The following is a 6,475-nucleotide window of genomic DNA, read 5'->3' on the forward strand; positions in this document are numbered from 1 at the left end:
ACCAGTTATCTGGCGGCAATTTGCATATTTATGGTGCCTCCCGCCGTTCTCCGTGATTGCTTTACAGGCAGGAAAGGGAACAGAAAAATACGCAGCCCCCTCTAAAAGAATGGCAGAAAGGCTCAGGCGTGCACGGGGGCTCTGATGGAAGAGTGAGCCTCGTAAAGCCCGTGGCAGGGAATTTGTTTACCAAACAGGTTTTTGTCTTAGGACTGCAGGCAGCTGTGGGTCGTTTTTTTAAGTTGCGAGGCTGAAGATGCGAGGTCCGTGCTTCTGTGCAAACTGCTGGAGACGAGCACTGATTATTTCAGGGAAAGATAATTAGCCTCGTCATATTCGCTGAATGTATACATCTAAGGAGGAGGCAATCCTTGGAGAACGGGAAAAGCGTTCAATAGACGCTTTAAAAGTGTAGTGTCATGGTACATATATTTTTTAGTCCCACTCATAAGCAACGTAGAAATGTGTGGTACGGCTTTGAATATAAAAGCTAATTAGGTCTCAATAGAGAATAGTTTCATTTTTATTGGCTCCGAGTACAACGGCTGCTTAAGATACACCTTGGCTCCGAGACACTTTCGGCCTTCCTCATAGGAACCGCCGCAGCCGCGTCCCCATACGTCCCTATACGTTCGGATACCTTCAGTTCTGGGTAGCACGGAGCAGGGTGCCAGGAGGCCTGTAGCTCACCTCTCCCCCCGTGCTGAGGAGCCCTTCAGAGCTCTTTCAGGAGGGGCGGGATCGCAGTGGACCACATCGCTCTGGCCACATCTCGACCAAACTTCTCCCTGCTGCCGGTGGGGAATAGCACTTAAAGACTCGTGCTATGACGCGGCCTGTATTTACCCTGCGTGTATCTATAGCGCCTGTCACCGTAACGTCTGAGGGCGGTGTATTTCAGCATGGAGAGTCTGTGGATCTCTCTCCGTGTGTTTACATCTATTTCTCTCTAGGCGCTCAGATGCTGTGAAACGTAATACGAGAGGGCAAATTAAAATCTAAATCGTGAATACATTAATTTCAGTATGGTAATATCAAACATTGTACGTCTTTCTGATTTCTGTATTTAATTTCCCTTGCCTTTTTTTTTTTTTAAATGCTGGGGAATAGTTGCTCAGTTAACAATAGCATTAGTACAATAACTCCCCTCAACCCCAGCATTCGTACTTAATGCGCATCAGCTTTCTATGTAATACTATACAATATACTTGCATGTTATTTTAATTGAGTGAAATCTTATTCATACTGGTGGTAGAAGGCATTCTTTTCACTGCAGTCAAAATTCATACTGCACTGTAAAAATTGTATGTGCTGACAGTAACAAATGGTGGCAAAACTGTCCGAACTGCTCAAAGAAGTGGGCTCTTACCACGGGTTATTCACCACCACTCCCGCTACCTCTCAGCACTTGCATCTTTCTGTGCAGCTTTGGGCTATATAAGTCATATATTCTTCTGACTACAGAGAGTCGCATTAAAATATTATTGTAAGCATCCTAACAAGCTGAAATTTTGCACGGAATAAATACGGCAAAGAAGAAAATCCACGGTAAAGCTGTCCTTCTTTCTAAATGCAGAAACAGATCTCTGCTATCCCAACAATTAATTTTCATCTAGATCCTCACACAAACTGTGTCACGTTCTGCAAAGTATGTGCACTTCTTTTTTGCTAAAGCTAAAAGCTAAACCTAAATGTCACCTGAAATAGTAATATAAAACGAATATAGAGAATGATGATTGCGTATGTTAAATTTCAGTTCAGTGCATTCTAAGTGACTAGAAGTTGAAGCTCTAAAAAGCAATGTAATAGAAGTTATTTACAAAGGATGTTAAGGCGCCAATCTAACAGCATGCTTGAGTACCTGCTTACTTTAAGCATGTAAGTACAGCTGATGTGCCCAAAGATAAATACGTGCTTAAGAATTTCGCAGTACCCAAGGCAAAGTAGATTCCTCTGGTAGGGGATGTATCGAGCAGGGTTAGAGGAGGAAAATCCTTTTTTATTGCACTGTCCTTCTCTATTGTCCCTCATGCCAAGCGTGCTAGGAAGAAGAAGGGACTGCGTTCAGCAGCATACAAGAAAACAACTAAATCTTTCCTCATGCCGCATAGCAAAACTAATTTCTCAATGGAAATAACTTCTTTTTGATTGCCGATATTGGGTTTCTCAGATTGGTGAATTATTTTTGTTGTTCTACTTTTTTTTTTTTTAAACTGATTTGAGGTGTAGTGGGATTTATTCTTCAAGACAACATGTTTGCAATTCCTCCTGTTCCCGCCTGCCACACCTAGAGTGGGGCTTTCCAGATTTCCTCATAGGGAGAGTTTGAGCCCCATGGATCTGATCTTGCACAGAAGTGTGAAAAGCCTCTCCTTATGATCCTGAGAAGACCCTGTTCCTAAACAACCGCTGTGCTAAAAGATCAGTAGTCGCCCCACGTATTTTATTTGGTCAGGATCAGACCAAGTCTGTCCTCTTGGACAGGGCTCTCCTGCCCTCCTTCACTGATGAACAGACGCTGTGGAGATGACGTGTGACGGCGCTGTTGTTGGGCATGCTGCTATTTTAAACCTCGCGTTACACGCTGTTTGTTCCTGGTTTGAACCTCAGCAAGAGTTTGCCCCTGCAGGGCTGGGAGCCCGGCTTAGGCTTTCCTAGCTGTGCAGCTTGCTCATCGCTTCTGAGTGCAGCTGCCTCTGTGCTGGTGGGTGCTATCTCCCCGTGGCTGGACTTGGGGCATCTAGCTGGGCATCTCCCCAAACTTAGAAGCTAAAGTCAGCAAACGAATCAAAAAAGATGTTTGTGTCGATGACCTGTCTTCCTACTGCTCATAGGCTTGAAGATAGTGACCTGCTTAGGTAAATGACTTGGGATCTCAGCAGTGACTCCGAAGGACCGACTTCTCTGTGCATGTGCCATCATCAGTTTCTGTGAGGCCAAATAGAGTAGCCCTGATCAATGGGGGATTCGGATGTGTGGAACATCTTGCTGAGGAGAGTCCGGCTTCTCACAGCGCTTTGTTTCGGAATGACTTGCACGCAATAACCCTGCAGTGAGAGAGCCCGATGCTGCAGCCTGGCTTGGTCGAAACTCTTCCCGAAACCGATGGAGATGCTGCTCGTGAGTTCAGGCTTGCAGCATGGTGTCCCTGCTCTGTAACCGTGCGGTGAGGTGGGCATGGAAACTTTGTGGGGTCCAGCTCTGTGAAGAGCAATCTGTTTGCTCATGGCCTGTGGCTCACGTTTCTAGCCCTCTGGGCTTGTTATCATTCTCTGTTAGGGTAAAGGAAAATGCCAAGTCCGCAACTTAACCAACCATGCACGCTCCGGCTTAGTGTGATTTGAGGGGATAAAAACCACCCCTGAGAAGTTTAAAACGAGTGAGAAGTGTTATGGAGAGCAATTCTCAGTAAAATCCTTTGTAACAGAAAGTGGTATTTAAGCTTATGCTCAATGTTCGAAGTTGAACGGCTCATCCCTTTTGAAGTGATGCCAACGCACACGTGGGACCCACTTCCACACATATTGGGGGGGGGGGGGGGAAGATAAAGCCCAAGAAAATGAAAAGATTCAAAGAAACTGTTAGCAAAGATAACAAAGCGACCAACGCTCTGCCAGATCTTTTCCTGTCCCTAGCTGTCCTTGCTGCACCTATAGGTAATCGAGTTGACCTATACGCTGTACTGTAAGGTGCCAGAGCTGTATTTTGGGGTTGCGGGTTCAGGGAGCGCCTTCCCTTCCCGGCGTGATGGTTGGTATAAAGGGGCCTGAGAGCTGCGCGACTGGCAGCGTATCGCCACGCAGCTGATGTACAAAGCAGACACGTTTTACGAGCTTTAGCTCCCTCCTGTTTGAGGCATTTAGGTTCTCTTTATCTTACACGTTTAGGACTGCCTTTTGAGATAGATTTAAGTGCCATTTCTTGTTCGTGGTCTGTTATCGGTGTATGGGTACGCATAGGTGCGTTAAGTGTGGCATGTGTGCCCCGTGAACTCCTCTGGGTAGCTGTAGCTTTAACTTGGGTACCTATATATACGCTGTTCAGTGTGGAGCTTCAGAAGAGCTAGAAGTACCAAATTCATACCCTAGATGTCAGTAAAAGAAAAAAACATTAAAACCCATTAAAAATCATTTTCTAAAGGTCTGTGAATCAAGCAACGGGTTAGCCAATTATTCAGAAGATAATTCCCTATATGGACTGACAGTTTGAGTCCCAAGTTTCAGCTCAATCAAATTTACACAGCCCAAGTTATAACCTCTTCAAGATGGGGATTGTAACAGGAGTGCTGACAGACCTTAACTGCTGTGCCTCTTCAGTAACGAAAGCTCAACTCTTTCACTCGTGCGGTGGCTGCTGGTGCTGCTATAATTAAGACTGTATGGATTCGCATTATAGGTCAAGTTCTGGGAGGTTTTAAATGCACATAGTTTAAATCATGCTGGCTTGAAACCTAGGATAGAAACTGTCAGGGGCATGTTACGTGTTTACTTATAAAAAGATATATAAATATTAAACATGCAAAATGACAAATAGCTAAGTAAGTACTAGAGCAGTACAAACTAAAACCAGTTTGGCTGAAATCAAACCTTTGATTAAAAATGAGATTTTATGGGCATTTACTAGTGCCTTCCTCTGCCTGCCCGTGCATAAGCAAAACTGTTTGTATGCTTTAAAGGAGGGGTTTTGCCATTTGAAAGTCTGTCTCCCGAGCGCTTTGTGTCATTTATTTTATAGTCATCCCCAGAAAGTCCAGTCAAGGTTCAGGGCTCCATCGTGCTAGGTTGCTGTGCAAGCAGAGGCAGGCTGAAATCCCAGACCTTGCTGAAACCCGTGGAAAAAAGTCTCCCCAAGTTCAGGGTTTTACTCTGGGTCCTCCCTAGGGCAAGCCGATAACGAAATCTCTCTGTCACCTGGCGCTCAGATGTTTGTGATCCTGCACGGACGCGCGGCTGCGCACGCTGCGCTTGCTAGTAAGCGCTTGCAGAATCGGAGTTTATTTTGAGCCTTCATTAAAAAGGGAAGGGGGGGGGGGAAGAGAACAGGAAAAGCAGCGTGCCCAAGTTTCTCATGCGGGAATACTAATGCACGTACTATTTCTAGAACGTGCAAGTCCTCTGCTCATTCACGGGGAGTCAGCCTGGTATGATAAGACTTCCACCCACGTTGCCTCCGCCTGATTGAGACTATCAAGACGGTGTCGGAAAGCACCCCGTGCGATCTGCCGTTACATAATGCAGCCCAGCTCCGGAGAACTGGCAGAATTTTGGAATTTGTATTTGGTCCTAATGTTCTGTACCGAGTTGGCAAGTGAGATTCCTGCTCTGAATGAATGACAGTTGGAGCTTCGAAGCAGAAACATTTGCCCACCAAAGTTGCTGAACTCACCCACTGCCAAGTTCGTCACTAAATTAGCAGATAGGCAGGGACAGCAGTACACGGTATGAACTGTGTCGCGCTCCTTTGCGCTTTCGGGTCCCGATCCTGCGCGGGAGGACCGGCGTGCCTGCCTGCGAGATGGAGGAAGGCCACGCTTCTCAATTTTAGGCAGTTTTATGTCCCTTTCTACAGCAACCTCCAAGCATCTCGCATGCTCACATGGAGGCAGGATCACGCTATTTCTCAGGCAGAGAGCTGAGGCATGAGGAAAGGGACAGATTTAAATGTTAAATTAATTTTTGCAGTGTAAATGTTCTCACCTGGGCACTCTGCCCTGCTGCTGCAGGTTACTGCCCCTGCCCTGGGATGGCAGAGTGGGATGGGTGCCCACCTCCGCCCTCAGCTGCTCCAGGGCGTTAGCTGGAGTCTCAGGGCTTTGGTTCGCATGGGACGGATTGAGGCGGGACGGCCGCTCAGCTAACGAGGCAGACCCTTCTCCGAGGTTGGCTTCCCCTTGGTAAGCAGCCCGAAAGCCACCCACGGCCCTGGTTTCAGCACGTACCTCGGAGTTTGCCCCCACACAGCGGAGGTGTGGGGCCACATTTCCTCTGGCTGACTTTGCTCTGGGGCTGGGAGTCGCTAGCCAGAGAGCAGCTGATAAGATGGCTGAGGGTGACAGCAGCTCAGACCGCTGCAGCGGGATTGCGGGGCATCCTCCACCGCTTGGGCAAAGAAAGGTTGCGGAGGAGCAGAAGGTGACACACAAGTTTGCGTGTATCCTCAAAGCCTAATCACTGGGTCATCTCCAGTGCTGGCCTGGGTTTGTTTTCACCTGCCCTTCTAAGCTACCAGCATTTCTAGGCGTTAGCAGTCAGTATTTGAGCATTTCTAACTGTTTTTACCTGCCGCCTTCACTGGGTTCATTGGTATAACCGGGCAAAGTGACACCGCTGTGTAATAGGTACAGACAAGGCTAAAGGTGCTCCGTGCGTCGGAGAGGTGCTGTGGTGGCGGTGGCGCGGGAAGCAGGGAGTAGAGGGGACGGTGCGGGAGGAGCAGGGCGTGGGGTGCAGCGGGGCAACGGCGGGGGGGGGTGGCC

Source organism: Pygoscelis adeliae, unplaced genomic scaffold (genome assembly GCF_000699105.1).
Source record: "Pygoscelis adeliae isolate BGI_AS28 unplaced genomic scaffold, ASM69910v1 Scaffold122, whole genome shotgun sequence".
NCBI lineage: Eukaryota > Metazoa > Chordata > Aves > Sphenisciformes > Spheniscidae > Pygoscelis > Pygoscelis adeliae.